The sequence below is a fragment of the Octopus bimaculoides genome, chromosome 4 (genome assembly GCF_046866305.1).
Source record: "Octopus bimaculoides isolate indiv1 chromosome 4, ASM4686630v1, whole genome shotgun sequence".
Taxonomy (NCBI): Eukaryota; Metazoa; Mollusca; class Cephalopoda; order Octopoda; family Octopodidae; genus Octopus; species Octopus bimaculoides.
The window spans coordinates 113,023,690-113,038,689 of NC_142931.1; the positions used below are offsets into that span (position 1 = coordinate 113,023,690).

The 15,000-nt window shown below is 34.9% G+C and overlaps 1 long non-coding RNA gene across 1 annotated transcript in view; it reads left to right on the forward strand.

Annotated features, from left to right (window-relative positions):
- Window positions 1-3,626: 3,626 nt before the first annotated feature.
- The window catches only part of LOC128247690 (uncharacterized), a 225,475-nt gene continuing 214,101 nt past the window's right edge, over window positions 3,627-15,000 (forward strand). Inside the window, exon 1 of the long non-coding RNA XR_016241647.1 lies at window positions 3,627-3,686. This is a non-coding gene — a long non-coding RNA (uncharacterized LOC128247690). The remainder of the gene's footprint in view (window positions 3,687-15,000) is intronic.

Below are 15,000 nucleotides of genomic sequence, written 5' to 3' on the forward strand. Positions count from 1 at the left end.
CAGCATAACTCCACCACCTCAGTATATTTCATTCTCTTTCTCTCATTCACCTCCTCAGTGCAGTCCTCCCAAGAAATGGAAAGTTTTAACAAAACCATGCTGTTGGATACTTCCAAGATGAACACCATGTCTGGCTTTCATAATGTTGCAGTGATAGTTTCTTGGAATTTCAGTTGCTTTTCTAGGTTGACTCTTAGCTCCCAGCCTTGTGCTGTTGCTCATAAATTGATGTTAACTGATACCAAGATTGAAAAAAAAGTGATAATCTTCTTCATTTGGTGGAGGTGTCAGCAATAGCTAATCCCACTGCAGATGGAGTTTGTTATAGTCTTTAAAACCTAGTCATACCACTGGTGCTAGTATCTCTTCATCTGGGGCATTTGGACAGCTACCTAGGGTATACAGACGTGCTTCAAGTCCTTCTCAGATATAGGGCAAAGTTGGTGACTCCACCTCCCATACAAGGACAAACACCATCTATTGATCTTTTCACAAATCAGATTTGCAACACAAAATAATCCTGATGAGTGCAATCCATGACACTCCATCATCGACATAATCCTCTCCCACACCACAATAAGTCCTGTCCTTAATTCTGCCAATATAAATTTTCCCTAGCAAAAAACGCTGGACAGGTCATCAGCTTATCATTAAACTACTTGAAACAAGAATTTTCTCTCATGAGGCTCCACTTGGTAAAGCTCAGACATTGAGATTTTGCACACAACTACTTACTTCGCTGTTGTAGTGTGACTCCCTAGTGCCACATCCCAACACTCTTCTTGGCTCCCTGATCCTCAATCAATGCTCACATGTCTTTCTACATCAGCAGCTTCCTGCTTTATTCCTTGCACTCTGTCATAGTAAGACATTGTACTGATATCCAGGCCAACCCTTCCATGAAGTATAATACCTGCCAACACACTATGACTGTAATACAGCTCTGCAGCCTCAAAAGCTTCCATTGATTCTGTTTCATCTTTATGTCAATACAACCTTCAGAGATTTCTGGGTAATCCTTCGAATTTCTCTATCCATATTAGAAATGGTAACAACATAGAAATCTCATTGGTAAGAATGAAATTTCTGAAATGAGCAGAGTACTTCAAAGGATTGATTTGGCCCACTGCTAGACCATCTGTCAAGTCTACAGGAAGTATATATATATATATATATATATATATATATATATATATATATATATATATATATATATATATATATATATATATATATATATATTATATGTGTGTGTGTGTATATATGTATGTATGTATGTATGTATGTTTTAAAGTAATTATTTGTCAGGTAACCTAAACTGTGCCACTGCTTTACTGATCATCTATTTATACATTTTGTGTAATTTATTCCATGATATATATATATATTACATGGAAAAATGCGAACATGAAAAGTAATATTCTTAAGATTATAAACCTGGAAAAGTACAGGACAAGCTATTACTTCTAGTAAAGTAAAGAATAAGAAACTTCTTACTTAAAATATTGCAGTAAAGAATGCCAGTTCTTCTAATTTATCACTCTTTACAGTTCTCATCTTTTAAATTTATTGTACAGAACTGTTCAGCTAATTTGTAAGTTTGTCTAATTAGTCACTTTTTCTGTATTTAAGGTAATAAATTAGCCAAATTCTACTTAAATAAGTGTAGTGTTATTTGTAAACTATCATAAAATAATTTTCAATATTCAAATTTAATTTCAGCTGCAATATTTTAAATAAAAAATTTCTTATTCTTTACTTTACTAGAAGTAATAGCTTGTCCTATACTTTTCCAGGTGTAATAAATTGTCCTGTACTTTTCCAGGTTTATAATCTTAAGAATATTACTTTTCATGCTTGCATTACTCTCCATGTAATCCATGACTTTTCCAGGCATTGCTGTTATAAAATAATAAATAATGTGCCAATTAATAATTTAAGATTTTACCTTATAAAATACTGAAAGATAATATTTCAATTTTTCCATGTAAGTGATGATAATATTTTAATTATTTTTATGTTTAATTTAAATACATGTTGTGATTGAATTATTTGGCATTACCCATCCACACCAAATTAATGGCAGGGATCTTTACCATGTTGTTGGTTGCACCATGGCTCACCAAAAGTTACAAACAACAACGTCCGGAAACCATCAGTTACCAGGCTCACCTAGATTTTGAGTTGGTGATAACAGCACTGACTGCTGCTAATATATATCTATCAATAATTATTCAATACAGCAGTAATTATAAAAGCATATCAGATATACACAAGTTAAAATTATCTACATCCCATTAATATAAATTTGATTTATGAAAAATCCCATTTGATTAATTTTGAAATTCAAAAAATAAACTTAGAATATAAGCACTTTTAACCAATGCCTTTTCTGGACAGCCTTACTACATGCCTTCAGGTATGCCCATAGAGACACAGCCAAAACTGCCTGTATTCCTGCCCCATAAGGAACTAGCCTGATTAAATAGTTAACTAAAAAGAAAAGGAAAGCAACTAAAAAGGAAAAGCAAAAAAAGCAGAAAGTAAGTTAATTAAAGCTGAAAGAGAAAATAAATAAAAAAAGTTAAAGTTAACCTAATTCAGCAGCATATTAAAAATAACTTTATTAAATATTTAATTAAAGAAATAAAATATAAAAAAGGGAAAGTCGACCTCAGCAGAATTTGAACTCAGAACATAAAGATAATGAAATACCACTAAGCATTTCCCCCAGCATGCTAGCATTTCTGTCAGCATACCACCTTAGAATGTAAGCATTCATTTTAGAAATATATTCTTAATTAATAACAAAAGATAAACTTACCCTAATTCAACAACATATTAAAAATAACTATTAAATATTTAATTAAAAAAATAAAATATACAAAAGGCAAATTCGACCTCAGCAGAATTTGAACTCAGAATGTAAAGACAGACAAAGTACCACTAAGCATATCACCCAGTGTGCTAACGTTTCTACCAGATTGTTGCTTTGCAATGTAAATATTCATTTTAGAAATATATTCTTAAAATTATTGCTTGGGCGTTACTCCCTTAATTACTTCCTCACTTATTTTCCATTTCATGACATTTTACCTCATAACTCTTTTTCTACTATTTTTTGTTGAATGCGACTAACGATTCTGAATTCCTCACGCATTTTTTTTATCATTTAAGCCTGCAAATGTATACTTTTATTTTAAAATTAAAAAATTTATGTTAATTGAAGATGAACATCTGACTTACTGCCCACTTTGAGGTCTCACATATTTTGATGTAACTGTTTTTTTTACTGAACCAAATCTCAAAGTATTTATGCTAAAGTGTAGCTGAGGAGGTGTGCTCTTTAAAACTGTTAACAGTTTCTAATCTAGCTGAGAACTGAATTAGCGGTGAAGCTTGGAAGCTGCTGCGATTGACAAAATGGTGGAATATAATCAACCGCTACTGTGGTTGAATGATAAATATATATACACATATATATATATATATATATATACAGGGCAATTCCATGCAAAAGGAGACAAAAACAGAAAAATTATGATAAAATTGTGCTACCATAATTTATGTACTTTTATGTTCCCATAAGCTAAAGGATTTAAAAACAAAATTTCTGCAGGACTATTGTCATGTGACCAGGGCAACCATCTTGGATTCAGTCTGGTAGATGACTGCAAGGGCAAAAGGTAGGTATTCAGTTCCATCCTAGAAAACAATTAACTTTCCATTTTGCAAATAGGTACTTACAGGAAGAACTTGAGTAAATCTACAGTTTGGCAGTGTTATTTTTTGGAACATCATCCTGCTTGTTAGCAAAAGCAGAATTTACTGTGGCTGTTTCAGTTTGTTGTGTCAGTTACATTTTGGCATTATAACTTTAGTCTACAGAATCCTGACAAATAATTACTTTAAACCAATGCAACCATTATGAAATGCTGTAAAAGGGGATTTTATTCTTATACATCGTACTTTATATTTTCACTTACATATATCTGTTTGTGCCCCGTTCACAGAAATTTCAGCCACATTATGATCAGTGACATGCTGTATTATAGGGCTCCCACAGTTACCTGCAATGCATGTAAAATGTTTAGATTAAATTGTCTTAGACATTATGCATGTGCTGCAATAAACTTCAAGAAATGTTATTTAGAACTTAGCATTCAAGTCCAGCATACATTTTGAATACATAGTGTGTTTTTACCTTTTCATCAATTCCTGATTTTCCTGACTGATTAAAATGAAAATATGTAATATTAATTGGTATCTGAGTTTCAGTGTTGTATCAGTTACACAATGCTAGGTGGAAATGTTGCACCGATACCTGTTGCATTAGTTACATTTTACCAAAGGCATTACATGTTTTAAATAATAGTGTCGTATATGAAAGCATGCATAACATCTTTACCACTTCAGGTTTCTTTTATTTGCACATGTGAATTTTCTGCATAGGATTTCCAGCATAAGTACCACTAAGTCAAGTATTATGTCTTTTTTTCCATTGTATCAGTTATGCAAGAATTTGTTCTCTCCAAGACAAGCTAGTTCAAACATAGAATCACAATACATATGTAACGATATTTATGGGCCACAGCAGTTAAAACATTCATGGTCATTATATCCCAGTTAACTTAAGTAACATACCAGAACATGTTTAGTATTAAAAATTTATTGCACCAGTTACAATGGAATTGCCCTATATATATATATATATATATATATATATATCATCATCATCATCGTTTAACGTCCGCTTTCCATGCTAGCATGGGTTGGACGATTTGACTGAGGACTGGTGAAACCGGATGGCAACACCAGGCTCCAATCTAGTTTGGCAGAGTTTCTACAGCTGGATGCCCTTCCTAACGCCATATATATATATATAATAAATGAGTATATGCATATATACGTACATGTATGTACATACTTACATCTACTTGTATATATAGATGCATATCTGGTTACAGGACATTGCAAACAAAACGTAGACAAAACGATAAACAAGTACAAAAAATACACAGGCCACATAGAGAACATTTCCTTCATCAGCTGCCACCATTCAACACTGGCGTTTAGCACACACGCAAACACAAACACATTTATGTACATAAAGGTATACCTATATATATATATACAATACTTATATATGTATATTATATATATATATGTGTGTGTATGTGTATTATATATATATATATATAGTATCATATATATAAATATATATATACACATACATGAATATATACACACATATAGAAATATACACATGTAGACCCATTGGTATATTTGTTAATTTCCTTCGTACAATTATTTTAAACATCAAAATTATTTTGTTAGTTTGTTTCTAACTCAAAATTTCATTATATTTTAATTTATTTTATTATACCTCACATCAATATCACTGATCAAACCAACATGATAATGATAAGAGATACACTAGGTTTTCTCAGACTGGCGCCAGATCAGATGGTTTGATATTGTTATGCCATACACTGCTCAGTGGTGCTCTGAAATGGCTCAGTGAAGAATGACAAAGCAGACCATCTGAATAAATATCAAGAGAAAAAGTGAAAATGTAACAAATATAAAAACGATGTGGGTAACAAAATTAATGACAAAATATAACATAAACAGGCAGATGCATGCACATGCGAACACATTCACACACATGCTTATATGCAGACGCATTTATTTATGCATGTGGGAGTATATATGTTTGCACCTATGTGCTACGTATGTCTATCTCACTCTCTCTCTCTCCATTATTTATATATATATATATATATATATATATATATATATATATAGGGAGAGAGAGCGAGAGACAGACTGTCTACTTTACCATGCTTGCAAGGGCTGGATGGAGTTTTAAAAAAGCACGTGTAGATTTTCTTTGACCAGATGCCCTCCCAGTTATCAGCTCTTGCCTGTTTCCGAGTAAAGTAATGTTTCTCCATGGCCAGACATTTTCTTGCAGAATATTGAAAACGACTGGCACTGCTTGTATGACAGGGACATTCACTTACAATTATTAAGCTATGTCAAGTCAAAATGACAAATATACACACACTCACACACATGCCAAAATTGATCAAAAGTCCCCCCACCAAGCCACAGACTTATAAGGCTGCTTCCCTAGATTCTGTGGCATCATCATTATCATCATCGTTTTTGTTTATCGTCCACTTTCCATGCTGGAATGGGTTGGATGGTTTGACTGAGGACTGCCAACCCAGAAGGCTGTACCAGGCTCCAGTCTGATCTGGCAAGTTTTCTACAGCTCAATGCCCTTTCTAACACCAACCACTCCAAGAGTGTACTGGGTGCTTTTTATGTGATACCAGTACGAGGGCTAGTCAGGTGGTACTGGCATTAACCACGCTTGAATGGTGCTTTTTATGTGCCACTGGCACAGGAGCCAGTCAGGCGGCCCTGAGGGGTACTGGCATTGTCCAACAAATTCTCAGCTCATTCCATGCTTTCAAATACATGTGAAACAAGAGCACTTAGAGAGTTCAAACCCCCACCAAGACAATACCAACGTCCTCTCAACAATTAGCCAGAGATGTTTTTTTTTAAATGAGAATATCTGAAATAAACTCAACTGCTCTCACAAACGAGGATACTAAAAATGAACCTGACTGCTCTCAAAAATTAAGTAAAAAAAAAAATGGAAAAATAATCCAGAATCCTTGTCCGGTACCAGATCGATCCCAAAATCTAGTAAGTTTGTGCCAGTCACAAAGCCAAACATCTCTGAAAGTTCCATCCAGCAGTTCTTGAGATATCTTGTCCATGGACAAACAAACATGACTGAAAACAATATCTCCGCCTTCGCTAAGGCAGAGGTAATAAAAGTTCTCTTGCTTGAAAACAGAAAAGTATATGTGACAGAAAGGGCATCTTTGTCTCAATATTACTCATGCCAACATCTCGTACTAAGACAGACGTAAAATGAACAAATGTATGTGGAAAAGCAATGAATACAAGAAACGCACCCAGAAACTTGACTATACAACATTGTCAAGGTTATAGAATTGTAATGTCACAAGGTGGTGTTAACTGTTGTCATGATAGACATAGGATGACAGGTATGAGATACTGGTGGTAGGGTTGAGTTCAGGCTGCATATAATTAATGCACAACCCTTATGAACAATTAACAGAATTTTATTTCACTGCACAAATATTTTCTATGTTGGTTAAGAATTAAAGATGTGACAAAGTTTATACACTGGAAGGACAATTCTGTAGCTGTTACATGTAGAAGGTGCATGGCTCAGCGGTTAGAGCATTGGGTTCACAGTCATGAAGTAGTGAGTTCGATTCCAGGACCAGGCTGTCTGTTGTATTCTTGAGCATGACACTTTATTTCACGTTGCTCCAGTTCGCTCAGCTGTAGAAATGAGTTGCAACATCACTGGTGCCAAGCTGTATCAGCCTTTGCTTTTCCCTTGGATAAAATCAGTGGCATAGGTAGAGGAGGGTGGTATGCATGGGTGACTGCTGGTCTTACATAAACAACCTTGCCTGGACTTGTGCCACAAAGTGGAAATTTCTAGGTGCAATTCCAAGGTCATTAATGACTGAAAAGAGTCTTCACCCTCTTGTTTTTTGTTTTTTTTACAAATAGTTAATTGATCCTTCAGTATTCAGATTACTCTCTCAAATGCAATGCTTATTTACTCACATTCTTTTGAATTAATCATGCATCATCTTGCCTTGCAACTTTGAGATATCAGTGATGATTATTTTTTTTTTTTTAATGACATTTTAGAGCAGCTGTGAGAGGCCAGACGTGATCAGTTTGTTTGCTCATGAAACATGTTGAATATTAGCACCAGATATGACCGGATTAAATGTTAAAGGGTTAGGAAAGCTTTGTAATTAAGTTGCTGAGACAGGAGAAAGTATCTCCACTGGGTTCATGTCAACGAAATATAGCTGCTGTCCTGGTTGCATAAACAACTATTAAAACAACTATTAAAAGCAGCAAAATGAGGATGTGGTTCGCTTAGTTGAGGGTGATCACAAACTGAAGTTTGGCACTCAAAACGCGCCTATCTATTAGATTTGTAAAGAGACATTCTAGCAGTTTCTAGAACGATGCATCTTGTGATGGCTCAATGCTGGTTGGCCCATAAATCAGCCGATCACATGGAAAAACTGTTGCTAAGCCGTGATTTTAACTTGGCAATTTGTCAGCTTGGTTTCATATTTTGCTACAGTAGAAAAAGATTTAAGGATGAACACATTCAGAAAATGTGTGCCAGAAGACAGAGGAGAAATGCATTCAGAATGTATCTAAGAGAACTCCATTTATCACAAAAAATAACAAAAAAAAAAAAAAAAACTTCAGACAGACAAACAAGCAAAAAGCAGGGATGACAATAAAAAAATACTGGAAAGGTGGATAGATTTGAATAATTGGTGTCCAAGCACCCGAAAGTCAGAAATTATGGAGGAAACAGAGGAAAGCCTTTAACCAGGAGTGGAAGGGAAATAACCTTTCCTCAAGATTAGGAAGGCTTTGACAGACATAATTGATTTATTGGTCATACAGGAATATATATATATATATATATATATATATATATATATATATATATATATATATCTGTAAACACATACATGAAATCACAGATACAAAGAAACACTTGAGCATGCAAAAATTCATACACTTATACACATAATCATATCAGTACATACATACATGCTTACACATATTCATACATACATTCACACATATTCATACATACATACATATGTGTGTGTGCATGACTGTGCAAGCATGTATGCCTATGTACATATATTCAGGGATACATGCAAGCATGTACGAACTCACCTATATGCACATGTATAAACACGTAAAATTCTACACACCAACACATAGAAATATGTAGAACAAGCATAAAATACATAATCCCACATACACACACACTCTCACACACACACACACACATACATATATGTACATATGTGTATATATGTAGCTATGTAATTATATATATATATATATATATATATATATATATACATATAAATATATATACACACACACATACATATGTATATATGCAAATATATATATGCAAAAAAATAAAACTATGTATGTGCATGTGTGTAGGCATGTGTGTGTGTGCGTATATATATATATATATATAAATCAATAGATAGATACATACATACATACATGCATACACAAAGGCAGGCATGCATGTATGGCTTGGCAATAAAGGCTGCAGTAATTAGGAATCATGCAAGATTGCGTGTAAGAGTCTGTGCAAAGGACTAGGGTTATTGAGGTAATATAACACTTGTGCGGTTTGACTGTCTCTTAAGATAATGCTCTGATTAGGGCCAACAGTTCATTATAATACAGCAAGTATTTCACTTCACTACTGATGTTTCTGACAGGCAAGGGGTGTAGACTGGCGAATGAGGGTGTGAAGAAAAAGACATATGGGAAGATATACGCATTTATACAGACATGCGTATATATTTGTGTGTGTACATGTGTATACATATAGCTATGTAAGTAGTATATGTATGTGTGTGCGCGTACATATATATATATACACACACATATATGTGCATACACTTGTATATACATGTATATGTGTATATATATATAGGTATGTATACATGCACACATACTTACAGATATATATGTAAGTATATATGTGTGTGTACACACACAAACACATAAACACACAACACACACATATACAAAGAGGGAAAGAGAGACAGAAAGAGCAGAAGGGAGTAAGAAAATAGACAGATGGAGATACATCTGTATATGTATGTATGTGTGTGTGTGTGTGTACATGAATGCTTGTTCGTATATCTATGTCTGTGTGCCTTTGTATGCATATATATATATATGTGTGTGCATGCGTGTGTGTGTGTGTGTGTGTGTGTGTATATATATGTATGTATGTATCTATGTATATGTATCCTTATTTGTGGATGTGTGTGTTAGTTATGTGTCTCGGGTTTGTTTCAAAGGCGTGTTTAAGGGCAGGTGGTTAGGGTATTCTTAGGTCTGGTGCAGTGTTGTCTGGTCATGCAGTGTAGCCATTATGCAGTGTACTCTAGTGTCATGTGGTATGTTATTAGAGGTGAGCAATTTGGTTCAATGGGGAGTGGGATGGTATGATATGCTGTAATAATGTGGCATATGGTATGGTACGGCATGGTGCTAAGTTATTTCAATGTGAAGATGTGAGCTGGAGGTAGGGGGGGGTGCAGCAGCAATGGCGGTGGTGGTAGTAGTGGTGGCGGTGGTGATAGGCTGTGCGATGCAGAATAAGACTGTGAGTGATGTTATGTAAAGCAGTATTTGGGTGCGTTGCTGTGTTACTGTGTGGTACTGTGGAAGTGCTTTGCTTTGTATGTACACGATTAGAATTTAGATAGACTTAACCTGTAAAGATTTATATGTGCGTGTGTTATATATGTATGTATATATACATATATATATTGAGGGTATGAGAGGTATTGGTGTCAAGAAGACCCAAAGGTGTCGGATGATGCTGAGTAAGATCTGTGGATAGATTATAGTTAAGCTCCAGGTTCAATGACTATACGAATGAGGAGTCCAACGTAGGTCATATATTAGCATGCATATATATAAAAAAAATCAACAGAATGAGATAAAAATCCAAGGCAATGAAAGTTTTCAGGGCATTTATAAATGTTCTGCAACCTTTCACTGCCTTGGATTTTTTTATCTCATTCTGTTAATTTATATATATATATATATATGTGTGTGTGTGTGTGTGTGTGTGTGTGGAGGCGCAATGGCCCAGTGGTTAGGGCAGTGGACTCACAGTCATAGGATCGTGGTTTCGATTCCCAGATCGGGCGTTGTGAGTGTTTATTGAGCGAAAACACCTAACGCTCCACGATACTCCGGCAGGGGATGGTGGTGAACCCTGTTGTACTCTTTCACCACAAATTTCTCTCACTCTATCTTCCTGTTTCTGTTGTGCCTGTAATTCAAAGGGTCAGCCTTGTTACACTGTGTCACGCTGAATATCCACAGGAACTACGTTAAGGGTACACGTGTCTGTGGAGTGCTCAACAACTTACATGTTAATTTCACGAGCAGGCTGTTCTGTTGATCGGATCAACTGGAACCCTCGACACTGTAAGCGACGGAGTGCCAACAACAAATATATATATATATATATATATATATATATATATATATATATATATATATATATATATATATATATACATATATATATAGAGAGAGAGAGAGAAACAGACAGATACATATACACACGTACGTACACATACATGTAAAGAAATAGATAGATAGATAAATATAGATGAATATTTGTTATTTTATTTCCGTTTTCTTCTCGCCTATATAATTTAAACTACGGTTACCCGCTAAATTACCTGCTGCTGTTTACCTTTTACCAAGGAATATACCTACTGAAGTAATTACCAGAAGTGCCTTTGGATATATCTATCCCTAGAAGCTTTAAACACCTCTAACGTATACCTATGTATATATATATATATAATATAATAATAATAACAATAGTCCTTGGATGGAATTTATAAACATTTAGTGCATCACTACATGCATTTCTAGAGACCACATGCCTCTTAAGATCATAGTCCATATTCCTGGGATGATTACAGTGCAGTTTGTAGTATACTTGGGCATCAGGTTGATCATCTTCATCGGTGCATTTCTTCAGGCAATAAACATCCCTCTGTTGTACATCCATTAATGTGATATTGCCTGAAGAAATGAATCCATGAAGATGATCTGACCTGATGCCCATGGATACTATGGACTGCACTGTAATCATCTCAGGAATATGGACTATGATCTTAAGAGACATGTAATTTGTGGAAACATGCGTACCGATGCATTAAATGTTTATAAACTCCATCCAAGGATTATTGTTATTATTATAATAGTTATCCTACATTATATTGGGACAGCTTGAGGCAATCCCAAGAAGCCGGTTCACCAGTCAGCATCATTAGGCTGTGGGTGGCATAATAGAATAGCAGCTTTATTTGCATATTCCAAACGTTTCCCATAAACAAATTTAAAAGGTATTATACAGAGTGTGATGGTGTTGTGGCAAGAGTACAACACTCCCTGACAGGAGTAGATGGGACCACTACACATAAATAGCATTAGTCTGACATAGTCAGCAGTTCATAGTTTGGTCTTCAAAGTCCAGGTACAGCTTCAATTAGTGTGTTGGAAATATTGATTGTTGGTTTGTTACATGTCTGTTACTGCCGCTGTTTCGATTTTGTATTGTTATAACACTGTTACAGTGTATTCTTTATCTATCGTCAACAATATCAACCGTGCTACGATATTGGAGGCATAAAGATACAACAACTGACGACAAAGATTTTTTGAAGTTCATGTCGGTTATTTGACAATTTGTGCGTCATACAAATTACTAAATTATGGAGAACCTATTAGCTGCAGTAATACAGCTTCAAGAGAAGCAACAAAAACAACTACAGAAGCTGCAGAAGCAAATATTACAACAACAACAACAGTTAATTGAGTTACAGTCAAAGAAGTCCAAAAATTCAGTAAGTTCATTTACGCCAGACAGCATGACGAACTTGATTTCTGAATTCATTTATAATCTGGAGGATGGTATTATGTTACCTGCATACTATAGAAGGTACAAGGAAATTTTAACAATGATTGCAAACCATGGTTGGATAAGGAGAAAGTGATGCTATTACTATGCAACGTAGCTCCAGCTGAGCATGAATGCTGCTGTAACTTTATATTTCCCCAAAAGTCAAGTGAGAATGGTTTCCAAGAAACTATTGAATTACTATCAAAGACTTTTTTGTGACAAAAGTTCATTATATAACACTTGAATGGCGTGCTGGAACTTAAATAAAAAAATGATGATGATGACTTTATTACATACGCTGGACAAGTCAACTGTATGTGTGGAAACTTTAAACTCCAGGAACTCACTAGGGATATGTTTAAATCCCTTATATTCATACAATGCCTTATGGCAACCATAGATAGAGAGAAATTCGAGCAAGGATTCTCTCAAAAATGGAGTAAGTGAACCCTACAGACCATTGCAGAAGAATGTTAAACAATGGTAAACTGGAGCACAAGGAGAAAAAAATTCAAGAGGAAGATTCCGCAAAAATATAGATTTATTGACCTGGAAAGTACAACCAAAAGAGAGTGCCAGACTCCAATCTATGTTACAGATGTGGAGGCCTATACTTCAGAAAAGAGTGTCCATTTAAAAACCGAAAATGCTATAGTTGTCAGAAACTTGGTCACAAGAGCCAACACTGCAGGACAAGATTATGAGGGTTGAAGGCAAAAAGTTCGAAGGTGCTTTCAGCAGAAAGTGAATATGACACAAAAACAAGAAAATTCATATGCGTAAAAATAAATGGTGTAAATAATAAACTACAGTTGGCTATGGGTAGTGATATTTCAATCATAAATGCAAATACATGGAGAAAAATCAGGAAATCGAGGTTACATAAAACAGCAAAAATTGTGCATAGTGTGACAGGCAATAAATTACATTTCATGGGTGAAATGAGCACAAGCATCTCATTTCAAGGAGAAACATGCAAAGCAAAAATATTCTTTATGGAAAATACAATCAGTCTGTTTGATGCAGATTGGTTGGAGTTATTTAACTTATGGCACCACTCCATAAGTCTCTACTGCAAAAACATAAATGGTTATCATGTTAAAAATAAATCATCAGAGGAATTGAAGAGAAAATTGAGAAAGATGTTTCCTCAAGTACTATCAGAGGACTTAGGTCTTTGTAAAAAAAAAAACTGAGGCCTGCTTTCAAGTAAGGGAAAACGCTTTGCCTGTATTTAAATCTAACAGAAAAGTACTGTTCACAGCAATTGGAATTGTAAATGAAGAGTTGGACAAACTGGAAAAGGGTGGAATCATCAAAAAGGTGGATTACTTTAAGTGGGCAGCCCACGGTGTGCATTAAAAAGAAAAATGATAAGATCAAGCTGTGTGCCGATTTCTCTGCAAGAGTGAACTACTACTTAAAGACATGTCACCATCTACTCCAGACTTCAGAGGACGTTAACGCAAAATAAAATGGTGGAAAAATTTTCTCCAAATTGGATCTGTCTGACGCTTATTTACAGATTAAAGTAAATGACAGACACACAAAGTAGCTGACAATAAATACACATAGAGGATTGTACAGATATACCCAGTTGCCTTTTGGATTAAAGGTTTCGCTGGTAATATTTCAGCAAAACAACTCACTGCCTTACACACATGAATATATAATATACCGTACTGCAATAACCTCAGGCCAACCAAAAATTTGTGAGAGGATTAGGTAGACAGAAACTGAAAGAAGCCCATCGTGTGTGCATGTGCATATAAATGTATGTGTGTGTGTGTGTGTGTGTGTGTGTGTGTGTGTGTGAGTGGTGCAGGTGATGATGGTGATGATAATAATGATGATGACGATGTCTATGATGACTCTCAACAGGCAGATAGAGTGGTTGAAATAAGTATTAAGTTTAAATAGAGTCCTGGGGTCAATTCATTTGACTGAAATTCTTCAAGGTGGTACTCCAGCATGCCCACAGTCTACAGACTGAAGCATATAATAGATAAAAGATTTATATATATATATATATATATATATATATATATATTCTTTTATGCTTTTACTCGTTTCAATCATCTGATTGCGGCCATGCTGGAGCACTGCCTTGAAGGATTTTGATCAAACAAATCAACCCTCAGGACTTATTTTAAGCCTAGTACTTATTCTATCAGTCTCTTTAGCCAAACCGCTAGGTTATGGGAGGTAAATACACCAACACCGGTTGTCAAGCAGTGGTAGGGGCACAAATACAAACACAATGACACACATACACACACAGATATATACACATGTATACATGTATACATATATATATATATATATATATATATATATATATATATATATATATACAT